Source organism: Dama dama, chromosome X (assembly GCF_033118175.1).
Source record: "Dama dama isolate Ldn47 chromosome X, ASM3311817v1, whole genome shotgun sequence".
NCBI lineage: Eukaryota > Metazoa > Chordata > Mammalia > Artiodactyla > Cervidae > Dama > Dama dama.
Window position 1 is genome coordinate 125538809 of NC_083714.1, and position 13596 is coordinate 125552404.

Sequence of the window (13596 nt, forward strand, 5' to 3'; positions counted from 1 at the left end):
TCAACTAAACAGCAAATTCTTATACTTCATTATATAATCCACATAAACTAGCATATTTTTAAAAGGAGGTGTATCAGGTGCCATATATTTCACTTGCTAAACAATCCAATTATCCATGTGCAGCCCATGACAGGTATTAGACACATTTTACTCTTAGTTACCTTATAGTCACTGGCCAATGGATCTTGAAAGCATCTTTTCAGAGTCTAGTTGGGGAGTCCAGTTACTTGTATTCCCTTTATTGAAGAATATGCATCTTTAGGTAAGATGATCCTTTTTTTCACTTAATGTGTAGCTGATTGCCTGTAAAACTAGATTGTGTGAAGCCAGATTTCTTTTGCATCAATATCTGATTAAATCCTAAGGATAAACTTATTGGTTTGGTATTTTCTAATCACAGTTCACAGAACAAACCGGGATTCAGAGAGGTTAGTTTGCCCAGAAAAACACAATAGTAAGGTGGGTTCGTATTTCAAGCTAATGTCATTCTATCTCTGAATCCCATGCATATTGTTTCCACAAAACCATGTCGTTAGATTGCTGATGCTTGGAAGGATGAGGAAACCCCTTTACAGAGGAGGAAACATTCAAATGGGGCTTGGGGCATGAAGATTACTGGGCCTGAGTGCAAGGGCATTTCAGGCAAGGGACATAGCATAGATAAATGACATACTCAAAGACTCAGATCTACACAGTGGTTCCATTCTCTTGGTAAGGCTCTGGATTTCTGAGTCTCTGTACTGTTGTCATTTGGGACTGGATAATGATTTGTTGTGTCTTGTATACTGAAGGGTCTGTATCTGCTAGGTGCCGTAGCACACCACCCCAGTTGTCACAACCAAAAATGTCTCTGGATATTGCTGAATGTTCCTGGGGAACAAAATTCCCCAGGTTGAAAACCATTCATTTAAAGCGTAGAATATGGTAGGAAGCAGATGGGTCTTTCAGTTCAGTTCAGTCGCTCAGTTGTGTCCGACTCTGTGACCCATGGACTGCAGCACGCCAAGCTTCTCTGTCCATCACTAACTCCCGGAGCTTGCTCAAACTCATATTCATCGAGTAAGTGATGTCATCCAACCATCTCATCCTCTGTCATCCCCTTCTCTTCCTGCCTTCAGTGTTTCCCTGCATCAGGGTCTTTTCCAGTGAGTCAGCTCTTTGCATCAGGTGGCCAAAGTATTGGAGCTTCAGCATTAGCATCAGTCCTTCCAATGAATATTCAGGACTGATTTCTTTTAGGAAGGACTGGTTGGATCTCCTTGCTGTCCAAGGGACTCAAGAGCCTCCTCCAACACCACAGTTCAAAAGCATCAATTCTTCAGCATTCAGCTTGTCATTAGAGCCATGTCTATTGAAGAAATAGGGAATGGAAGTGGAAATGTCTACACAAGGAGTTTTGTGATCAGATTTTCATTCTGAAATTCAGAGTAGCCATTAGACAACTATAAAACACTCCAAGGAAGAATTAATGAGGGACTCTACACTAGAACAGTGCCTGTAGGACTTGAATGGTTGGAAGAAATCTAACAAAAGTCTGAGCTGATGAGACTTTGAGGTTGGTGCTGAGATTGAAAAAGTGAAGTTGCTTTGATGAAATAAGGAATCCCATTTTGTGTATATATTGATAGATTTAGAGGAGCTAGTAGTATATCAAGGAAGAAATACCTAGTGAATATTTCTAGATCTTGGAAAAGCACTCCACAAGTAAATAGCATTGAAGTGGGAGTCGATTCTACGGGAAAAGATGAGAAGATGAGTAGAGTGAGAAAATGAGATACTTAAGGAGAGAATAATGTGAAACACTAACATGTAAGTTAAGAGATCTTAAGATAGGAAAAGCCATAGCGAAGATTAGAAAGAGTTGCTTAAAAGGTAGGAGATGATGTTGGGAACAACAGTGCCAACTGTTGATGAATATTCATGTAAGATAACTCAACATGGTTTTTGGTCTTTGGTAGCGTGGAACTCTTTAGTCACTTTAATAAGAGCTGTTATAACAGAGTGAGAAGAATAGAATCCAATTGCTTTGGGCTACTCAGAAGCCCAGGGAATCTAAGCATGAAGAGAGTGAAGCAGTACTTCTTCGAGCCCATGATAACACATGCTCCTGTTGTTTTGACCGTGAGATATAAATGGACTGTTACAAACAGGCATGACATATGAGAGTCCGGAAGTAATTCATCCACCACACTCTGTGTTAGTAGGACCCATGTAAGAACACTTTGTCCAGGTTTGCTCACATCACCTTCAAAAGAACTTGCAGACATGTGTTAAAATGATCAAACCTGCAGAAAATAACTCTTATGGAGGAAAGCTAAGTTTTATGGGTATTTTTAGCCTATAAGTGGAAAATTTGTAGTGTGACTTAACTACAATTTCTAGAGTATGAGAATTCGTATGAACAAGATGCATGTTGGATATTCCAATGCCCACAGAGAAATGAATTTAAATAAGAAAGATATTCTGGAAGTGGCTCCCAAGGGAAGTTTTGTGATTCATATTTTTCAGATGATAGTGTCCATTATGTAATGTAGGAACTATTACATTAAAAAAGAAATTTACCAAGGAAAATGCATTTCCTTGATTTATTAATATTAACTTTCAGAATTCTGATTTACATGCATTAACTTCCAAGAATCAGGTACAGAGCTTTGATTTATACGTCATGCATGTAAAAGTTCTTATTAATGAATCCTAAATTTTAAAGCTGTGATTTAGTATGTTAGTTTATAAATCTTATCTTTAAATTTCCAATTTAGTGCTGTGATTTATGGCTGACAAGTTTCGTGCTATTTATGAATCATAATGTTAAAGTTCTGATTTAATATAGTAGTTACTGTAAGAAGCATTAGTACAATAAAATGGTCAGTTCCTAAGAGACTAAGATAAAACTGATCAATATTCCTATATGCAGCACCCTGTACATAGGCTCAGTTACAAAACTATTCAGTGGTACATTTTGAATAGAATGCTAAGATAAGGCTAGAAGAGAACTCAGTAGAGTTATAATAAATTGTGTTGAAGGAACTATTTTCCCTTTTAATTAGACCCTTCATTGTAAAAGTGAGCAATTTCAAGCTATTATACCTCTTATGATTTATTTTATTAGATAGGCAGCAAAAGGCATTCTCAGCTTTTCCTTATGATCAGTCAATGTCTTAAAAGATGGTCAGGTTTTCTTAGGAGACATAGCTACATCTTTGGCTCATGTCGTTTACAGCCAACCCTGAAAATGATTCTCTGTTATCAGTCAGCCTGCAAACAAGTGTTTGGTCACAAAATGACATGAATACCAAACTCATTTTCCTCATCCTACACTCCTTGTCCACAGTATGGATGGTGACCATCATCCATATGTGACGATGGAGCACTTGGCAGTGTGGCTGGCTGGGCAAAATTGACATAGGCTAGAAATGGCAAATACAAGTCAGATTTCAAAGAGGGAAACTGTATCAATAAAATACCTTGACAGTTTTTATGAGTTATATGGAATTATGGTATTTTAGATATATTAGACTGAATAGAATAAACTTCACCTGTTCATTTTTACTTTTTTCAATGTGGCTACTAAAATATTTAAAATTTAGCCTGCACCTATATGGCTCATGCTATGTTTCTTTTGAACAACAGGACTCTAGTCATTCCACTCTTTTTCAGAACAAAATTGCCTGCCAGATGCAATCCTTTCCCAAAAGTTCACTCATGGTGTTATGAACAGCATACTAAAAGCAGAAAGGATGGTCAACCAAGAATAATTTGTCTCCCTTTACCCTGACCAACTTGATTCTCATTAAGTGAAATATATAACCTAGAGACAAACATTTTTGTTGTTTATTGCATTCCTGGATGGGTTATAATTTCACTTAATCTTTCTAAGTTAGCATCTAATTGATTGCTTAGTAAGACTTGAATTCTTAGGTGAAATGCTTTCTCTCTGTAACAGTTCATTGAATCAGCATCACAGCTCTCTGAAGAGGATACTATTAATACATTGCTTCTATTAACAGGCACTCTTGAGGCACAGATAAATAATATGATAAAGATCACACATTGGCAGAGTTCAAACTTCGAATCTACTTTCTATACTCCATACGTTAAACAGCCGTTTGAGGCAGACATTTGGATTCTGCAGCTGTGAGCTGTGCCCCAACTCGTTTTCTAAAAAAGGATATGTAAAGCGGAAATGTCAGGATCTCAGCCCAAACCCCTTACTTTCTACTTTACAGTTCTTGCCTTTCTTTTTGACTAAAGATATGTTAGGAAAACCAGCCAAGGCAAGCCTGAGCAAGGGGTAGGTTTGTCAGGAAAGCTATCTGGTCATGCTGGGCTCCAACACTGGAGCTCCAGATCAACTCAGTGGAATACAAAGGAACTCGGCATCCTGAAGCCATGACAAAGCTTTGCTTTTCCTGTTTTCCTAACAGAAATGGCCATGCGTGGCCTTTGGGGACCTAGGCCTTAATTAGAAGAAACCACTCAGGTGATGGTAGCTTATCTAATCCTGCCGCACATGTTTCCGAAAAGGAGAGCAGGAGGTTGGCAGCTTCACATTTTTAATTTGGTAGTGTTCCATGTATCTTTTTAAACCCCAGCCTTTCTGCTTTGCTCTACTACAAATCCAAAAGCAAACTCTAACTCTGCTTTGAATGTTCCATTCTCAAGAGACAATATGTAGAGTTCAGAGAAATCCACTGAAATATTTAATAATAATATACTTGGAATTGGAAGATGAATCAAGTTTAGAATTTAAATCTAAGCCAGAAAATATCTTGCAAGCTCACTAAAGGAAAAAGTAGCACCTTGATGTGGCATGGCTATAACAGCACCGCATTCAAAAAAAAAAAAAAAAACCCAGCCAGTCAAACCAATACACACAAAAAAATCTGTTATTGAAAACTAAAACACTGCATGCTGACAAAAGGTAAAATTTAATAACACCACCTTATTGTTGAAGTGAAAAGAACTGTATTTAAAAATTCTACCAATAAAATAGAGATAATACATGGTGTTTTTTCTTTTCCATAGATATAAAAAATAAAATGATAGATGTAGTATTCCACACACACAAAGGGAAAGATAAATTGTTAGCAAACTATGATTCTAAAGACATTTTAGTGTCTTCTGAGTTAAATTCCTTGAGGCTGTTACCAAATAAAAATTTAGTTGTTGTGTGCAATGTAATAGCTATTCTTTTCTTACTAGCTAGTGCAAAAGCACTATATAACAATGAGTTTTAAGTGTTCTTTTCAGACATTGTCAAGGATCATTCCAGGACCAATAATTTCACCATCAGTGAAAGCTTTAATTAAAGCAGGAAAAAATAAAAAAGGCAATAAACATTATACTAAACTTCAACTCTGTATGCACATCCTAACAACTGACACACTTCTGAGAAAGATGCCTGGAACAAGGAAATGAATCCCAGTGTTAATTTTATATTCAAATTTCAAGTTTCAAAATATTATTTCTGGGTTATTCCTCAGGATACATTAGATAAATACCATTGATATCTGCTGAAGGAAATAAACATTAAATCGAGTGTAGATAATAGATCAGGATACCAGAGTGAGACTAGGGTTTAGTCATTTACACATGCACTGAGCATTTTGACTTTTAACATTTCATATTCTCATCAAAATTCACACAGCTCCCCAAATCTTCTTACCATTTTCTTTTGTTAAAGTATCATTTCACATTTGTCAATTGTCTGTGGTTCCCAGTTTTCACCTGAAAATTCAGCAGGATAGTAAATTTCTGGAGCTTCTTGGACAGAAAATATGTACTAGATTGCATTCTTGCTTAGAAAATCTTCACTCATCTCCATCACCCCATCACAGGAGGAGTGTACTTCACTGCCCCTTTGATGATGAATTCACTATATCATTTACTTTGACCAGTGGACCAGTGGAATGTGAAGGGGAATGACAACCTGCCAGTTGTAAGTGAAGGCAGTCCTGAAGGTAAGTTTTAAGAGGCACTAATAGTTTCTGTCCGCCTTATTATACCTAGCCCTGTGTGAGAATACTTCATTATAAATACAATGAACCAATGAGATTTTTGAGTTGAATATTAGAGAATTATCATAATAATTCATAGAATGTAAGGAGATTGAGGGCTGTCAGTCTAAGGGCAGTCTTGGGATCTCCACAGTCAAACCAACAATTACATAAGAATATAAGAATTAGAACTTGGATTTGCCACATTAGTGATGTTTTCTTCATAAACTGAGTAAAGTGGAAATAGTTATGAGTGGTAAGAGGTAGGACAGCAGCCTTGCTACTTGACTCTGTCTGAGCATTTAATAAAATATCTAGATATCTCGGTATGTCTATCTATCAATCATTTATCTGGTTTCAAAGCCCATAAAAGTAAATCACAAAGGAAACAAACTCTTGGGGAGAACTCTTTAGTAACTCCCAGAATATAATGGTGGATGTATGTGGACAGAGTCTCTGAGTATGTTTCTCCATGTGAGAACAAGTTGGTGCTGGAGATAAAGTAGGGCCTGAAAGAGCCCTGCAGAAAGAGTTCAGGCATCTAATCAATATGAGTGTTTCAATTAGCATAACTCACCTAATTCCCCTGGAGAAAGGGACAGCCTACCCACTCCAGTTTTCTTGGGCTTCCCTGGTGGCTCAGCTGGTAAAGAAGCAATGCGGGAGACCTGGGTTTGATCCCCGCATTAGGAAGATCCCCTGGAGAAGGGAAGGGCTACCCACTCCAGTATTCTTGCTGGGAGAATTCCATGGACAGAGGAGCCTAGCGAGTTATAGTCCATGGAACCATGAAGACTTGGACACAACTGAGTGACTTTGACTTTCACCTAATTCCTACCTTCTTTCCCTCTTGTAATTGCTCAGAGGGAAAGTATCTGGTTGGCCTTGCTTTGGGGCCTGGCTCCACCCCCAGATCATTCAGGTAATACTAAAAAGCTGGGACCACAAAACATGGAGGAGTTTCCCAGCAAGCAGGCAAATTTTAGAGAAAGGAAAGTCCTTGGAAGCTGGACCATGCAACTACTATAAGAAATGTTTTTGTTGTTCAGTCACTAAGTTGTGTCCAACTCTTGCAACTCCATGGACTGTAGCCCACCAGGCTGCCCTGTCCATGGGATTTTCCCAGGCAAGAATACTGGAGTGGGTTGCCATTTCCTTCTCCAGGGGATCTACCCCGACCCAGAGATCAAATCGGTCTCCTGCTTGGGAGGTGGATTCTTTTCCACTGAGCCACAGAATACATATTTCAAATTCTCTAATGCAGGCTCTGCTTTGATTGGAGGTGGTTGTTTGTCTAAAGCTTAAGTATGATAAAAATAGACTTGGCCATCAATGTCAGAAACATATACAGTCATTTAAAATAGTAAAACATGCTTTTTAATGTAAAAAAGGGACATTAAGTTTTCCTCCTTCCCTCCTTTTTCCCCTTCCCTTCCCCCTTCTCTTATTCCCTCTCCTCCTTTACCCTCCCCTTTTTTATCCCCCTTTTTTAACATAAGGCCTGGTGATGGATATAGTATGCATATATGCATCTGCAACATAAACACACAACCGTTTGCCAAGCTATTTTGTACTTGCTGCTTTAGAATGTGAATACAATCTGAGCTGTCATAATGAGCTGGTATCTGCACACAGGTCACTTGCCTCAGCCCCACTGTTCTACTCAGTCTGAAATCTTCTCTTTCTCAAACAGTGACAATGCTGTAATCCCAGTGCTCACTGTTTATTCCAAATACCTCTACTGCTATCCTTTTTTAAATTTTAGAAGGCTTTGGGGAGATGATCTGTTTGGCATATATCTTTTTTTTTTTAGCTGTCAAAGAAAGTTCAGACTAATGTCTTATGTGTTCAATATATTTGCTTCTAGCAAGCTGATTCATCCAGATCCATTTCCTTGCCCTTAGTGGTACATTTGTGAGTTGGGGCAATACACGTTTGTTGCTGTTAATGATGGTGATTTAGAATTTCTCCATCTGAACAGCATTTTAAAAACTAAGAGCCAATACAACTTTTATTCTCAGCACAGTTTTAGTGAAGGATACAGTTGCGTAGAAAGGGAATGAAATTTGTTGTGGAAGGAAACAATTAGTGTGAATCACTTTTTTATTCTGCTGACTGTTGAGGAGAGGTGATATGTTGTTTATTACTATCCAAGTCCTCCTGAGCTTGCTGGACATTCATAAAAATAATGATCATTAGTCTGGACTTTTAAATAACAACTTAGATTCTCTGTGCACCATTAAACTAGTAGAATAAGTATTTATTGACACGACATAAAAGGACACTCCTGAACTACATCTAAACTTTTGAAACAAGTTAGATATATTTGAGCCTGTGGTTATGTCTCCTCTCATCTTAACTTCCATTTAAATTATCCAAGAAACATGAAAACAGCAGATGGTGCCATTCAAAAGTCAGAATGTTTGAGTAATTTCTGAAGATTTGATACTGCTTGGTTAGCAACCATTTAAAATTTCAGTATAAGCAAAGTGTTGCTAATATATAGAGTATAAGATTCCATAATGAAACATGATACAGAGAATGCTGTTATTTGTTTCTGTCCCACAGATGATGGACAGGGAGGCCTGCGTGCTGCGGTTCATGGGGTTGCAAAGACTTGGACACGACTGAGCGACTGAACTGAACTGAACAAAGATGATGATCATGTCACTCAGGGCTTTTGTAGCTACCCAGACAGTGTCAATGTCAGGCTTCCACAACAAAGCTCAACGCACACACACACACATGCACAGACACACATGAACACACACAAGTGCACAGGGGAAAATAAAAGATACTGACTGTGCATGATAGCTACCTCCACTTTTCTAAAGGACATAAGGACATTGGAGTTCTGGCCAAATACAGGGCTCCCAACCTCAGACTTGTTGAGCCAAGAGGAAAAGTTTTGCCTGGAACAGTTGGCAAAGAGGTAATCTTGATCCCAAGAAGTTTTAGGGAATTTTGCCTACATATGAAATACTGAAAATTAACTGTATGCCAAGTTAATAAAACTATCTGTGTTAGATTAGATTCAAAGTCATACTTTAGCAAAATAAAAACAAACCACAAACTTCTTTCTCTTTTGTCCAATTCTATATTTGAATAATAGAAACTTAAAACTTCTTGTAAAATCTAGCTCTAATTTGAAGGATGAACAAGGAGAAAAAAGAGCAATGAGCAAGAAGGAAAAAAAAAGTGTAAATATTCTATCATGTTCCTGACTCCAAACAGATATTCTCCTAAGAAAAAAAAGAACAATAAGAAATATTTTAAAATCTCTAACTTTTAGCCTTAAAATGAACTGTGCTTTTATTTTAACTATAGAAGGGTATCAATTAAAAATCCAAAATGATTATTTTCAAATTGACAAAACCACAACCACAGTGAGAGATTTTAATATACTTCTGTCAGCCTTTACAATTCAGTAGACATGCTGATCAAATTTAAAAATTCAATAGACAGGAAACAACAAACTCAATACTGCAAAAGTCCATATAATTAATTTAAAAGATTGACCTGGGACATTTTCTCAGAAGTCAGAGGAAAAAGTTAATGACATGAAGTTGATGAGTGAAAAGATAAGAGACCTGGAGGACAAATCCAGGAAATCCAATATGTATAATAACTCTATAAAAAGAGAACAAGGCACAACACAAGAAAGAACTGAACTTCAAATGGAAAGGGTCTTCTGGGAATAGGAGAAAAATAAATGAAAATAGCAGTTTGTTGAGGCCTTAAAGATAAAAAAACTGTACAGTTTTAAGTGACCAAAGTTGTTGTAATTGGTTACAGCAGCCATAGGAGACTAGTGAAGACATAGAAGATAAAAGGGAGAAAACCACAGTCATGGTAGAATATTTAAAACATATCAATAGGTTTTTAAAGATCATGTAACAAGGAAATGTAGGAAATAAATAATATGATAAATAGTTTATACAACAGAATATTAAAATAAATGGATGCTAAACGTAACTATTCAGGCTCAGTGTTGAATTGTACCCAAGAGGAGTTCCAAAATGAGCACACCATGTTTAGAGAGAAGAAACTTTAAAAAAAAATTAATTGTATTACTTGTAGCCTCTCATCCACATATTTATTTTTAAAAAAGATAATTGTTGATGTTTTGCCTTTTGAACCCATCTGCTTTATCAGAAGAACAGATATGGGTGACATAAGGAGAAGAGAATTTTTGAATTTACTTTAAAGAGCCTTCTGGACAGGCAAGAAAACTTCAGCAGAAATACAGTATAGGAGGATAGTAGTGCTAGTTCAGTCACTCAGTCATGTCCAACTCTTTGCGACCCCATGGACTGCAGCAAGCCAGGCTTCCCCATCCCTCACCAACTCCAGGAGCCTACTCAAACTCATGTCAATTGAGTCGGTGATGCCGTTCAACCATCTCATCCTCTGTCGTCCCCTTCTCCCACCTTCAATCTTTGCCAGCATCAGAGTCTTTTCAAATGAGTCAGTTGTTCACATCAGATAGCGAAAGTATTGGAGTTTCAGCTTCAGCATCAGTCCTTCCAATGAATATTCATGACTGATTTCCTTTAGGATGGACTGGTTGGATCTCCTTGCAGTCCAAGGGACTCTCAAGAGTCTTTTCCAACACCACAGTTCAAAAGCATCAATTCTTCAGCACTCAGCTTTCTTTATAGTCCAACTCTCACATCCATAGATGCCTACTGGAAAAACCATAGCCTTGACTAGACAGACCTTTGTTGGCAAAGTAATATCTCTGCTTTTTAATATGCTGTCTATGTGGGTCATAACTTTTCTTCCCAGGAGCAAATGTCTTTTAATTTCATGCTGCAGTCACGAATCTGCAATCCGTCTGCAGTGATTTTGGAGCCCCCCAAAATAGTCTGTCACTGTTTCCTCCTATCCTAGGAGGACAGGAAAGATATTAAGTGGACAAACGTGGAGAACTGTTTACCAGCTTCACAATTCAAGTACTACCAAAAAAAAAAAAAAAAGCCTGCTAGAGAGAGTCAGACTTAAGTACTTGCCACAGGCAAAGGAAACCAATGACACACAGGTACTAGTCATGTGAAACCAAAGATCCCTCACTGCTCTTGTCCCCTACCCCCTTACTACCAGAGGAGCCAGATACAGCCTGAAAATGAGGAGAGAGGGCAAGAATGCCAGAAGGGATTTGTTATAAAAGAAAGAAAAATAAGCTTTGATAAAGGGGTAATTTACGGGGAGAAGAAGTAACTTTCTAGCTCATACTACACACCAATTTCCAAGAGAAATAAGATTTAAACATACACTATACAACATGCACTATATAATACAGTCTCATTTCTGATTGAAATGTATACAACTCGCTGGAGGACAATTTGGCAACATCAGCGATTTCTCTTTTTGGAACTTATCCCACAGATAGTCTCACTATGTGAAAAAGCTATTCATCCATTGTTTACAATAAATGCTAAATAAAATTAATATCTGTCAGTAGAATACTGATTAAAATATAATCTCACACTAACTTGACAAACATTTTGGAGAATTCTTTGACAACCTGGCACTGGGGAATGTTTTATACCTTGTTCAAATTTTAACCACACATGAAGAACTGATGCTTAAACTATATACCTTTTTTAAAAACCTGCATAGAAAGAAATTAAATCAAATGACAACATATTATTTTTAAAATTTGCGTGTTTTTTTCTCAAGAGGATATTCTCCCTGATATCTGAATACTAATCCTCCTCCCCAAATGGTTAATGGGCATAAACATATAATTTATTGAAAAGGAAATATGAATAGATATTAAATATATAGGAACATATCTTTTTTATTATTAAAAGGACATGCAAATTAAAATGCAGTTAGATAACATTTTTTACCTCCTGGTTTCAAAAAAATAAAATACATAGTGTTGGCAAGGCTATTGGGTAATACACAGTCTCATTCATTTATGATTGAAATTTATACAACTCTTTAGAAGACAGTTTGGCAATATCAGCAATTTGTCTTTCAGGAATTTATCCCACAGATATTCTCACTGTGTGAAAAGATTTTATTTACCCATTGTTTACAATAAATACTAAAAAAAATAATATCTGTCAATAGAATACTGATTAAATTAATCATGGTAAATCCATAAATAAACCTGGATAAAAGGATAGAGAAGCTCCTTAAATATTGATATAGTAAGATATCTAAGAAATCCTAAGTAAAAACAGAGTGCAAAACAGTATATTGAAGTTGTTTTTCTAGGAAAGGAGAAGTTGTTTTGCTGGAAAAAGGGATAATTTATGTTAGTATTTGCTTTTAAATATTTGTTAGGATATACAATAATTATTAATAGTGGCTACTCAAGGAGGAAGTGAATTGTGAACCAGATGGGAAGGAGGAAGATGTTTCACTGTACAACTTGTTCCATATATAAATTTTAATTTTTGAACCCATGTAAAAATATTTATTCCAAAAGTTTGTAAAAGGTTAAAATATACATTACTAAAAGGATAATAAAATCCTTTTAGAAGAGCAGATGGTGATATGCATCACCCCAGAATGCAGAATTCTGGATTACAGGAGAAATTGAAATTTCTAAGAATTACCTTCATGGAATAGTGCCTGAATGGACATCCCTGGATAAGTTCTTCCCAGTCTTTAACAAACAGGTAATTCCAGGGGCATTGTAACAGTTTCACAGCAGAAAGCAGAGACATTTCATATTTTATTTCATTGAGCTACTACCATATCATGATAATACACATTACTAGTGAACAAGTTGAGTCCGTATTGGTGGTAAACATGTTAGTCCCTATGCTTTTTCCTGGCAATACTTTTTATCAGTTGTATTCCCAGGTTGAATAAACATCTATACATTTTCCTCCCATTGTGGCTCCCTTTGCAAGCATTTTGTTTATGATAGCATCTTCAGTAGAAACTTCGGTTTACAGAAGTTAACTGCCCTAGAAAATATATTACAAGAGGAATTCTAAGAAGCACAAGCATTCTTCATACCTTGTAAAATTGTTTCCATTAAAATGATTGTTTTCTAAGCACACATAAAGGGTTATCTTCTGTCTCCCCCCATAAAACTCTTTGGTTTCATTTGGGAGCTAATGTTTTCTCTTTTAATTATAAAGTGAAAGAGTTAAGGCATATGTGCTTTTAATTAATCTAAAGAAACAAGGGCTGCAAAATAAAATTGACTGATAGGTATATTAGTATATTTTAAGGCTTACCTTAAAAAAGTGATTCCAAATATATATGGCATAACTATAAACTCAGAAATATCATTCATTCCATTAAAAAATAATACCATAAGGAAAATAGTATCTGTCCTTTCTTACTAAAAATAGACAAAGGGGAAATAAGGTACTATAAGAGCATGTTTATATGCACTGGAAGTACTTAAAGTTATGCAAATTAAGCTGTATATATATAGTTCTAAAGTATGCAGTATTCTGACAAATTATTTCTTGATGTTGAATAAATGTATAGGATACATACAGAAATAGAAAACAATTCTGTCCATAACTAGTTTGAGCTTTGCTATTTGGCAGTATCTGATTTGTAATACGGAGGGTGATTGTAGATTTTTTTTGGCTCGGGGGAGTATAAATCTGCATACCCTCCA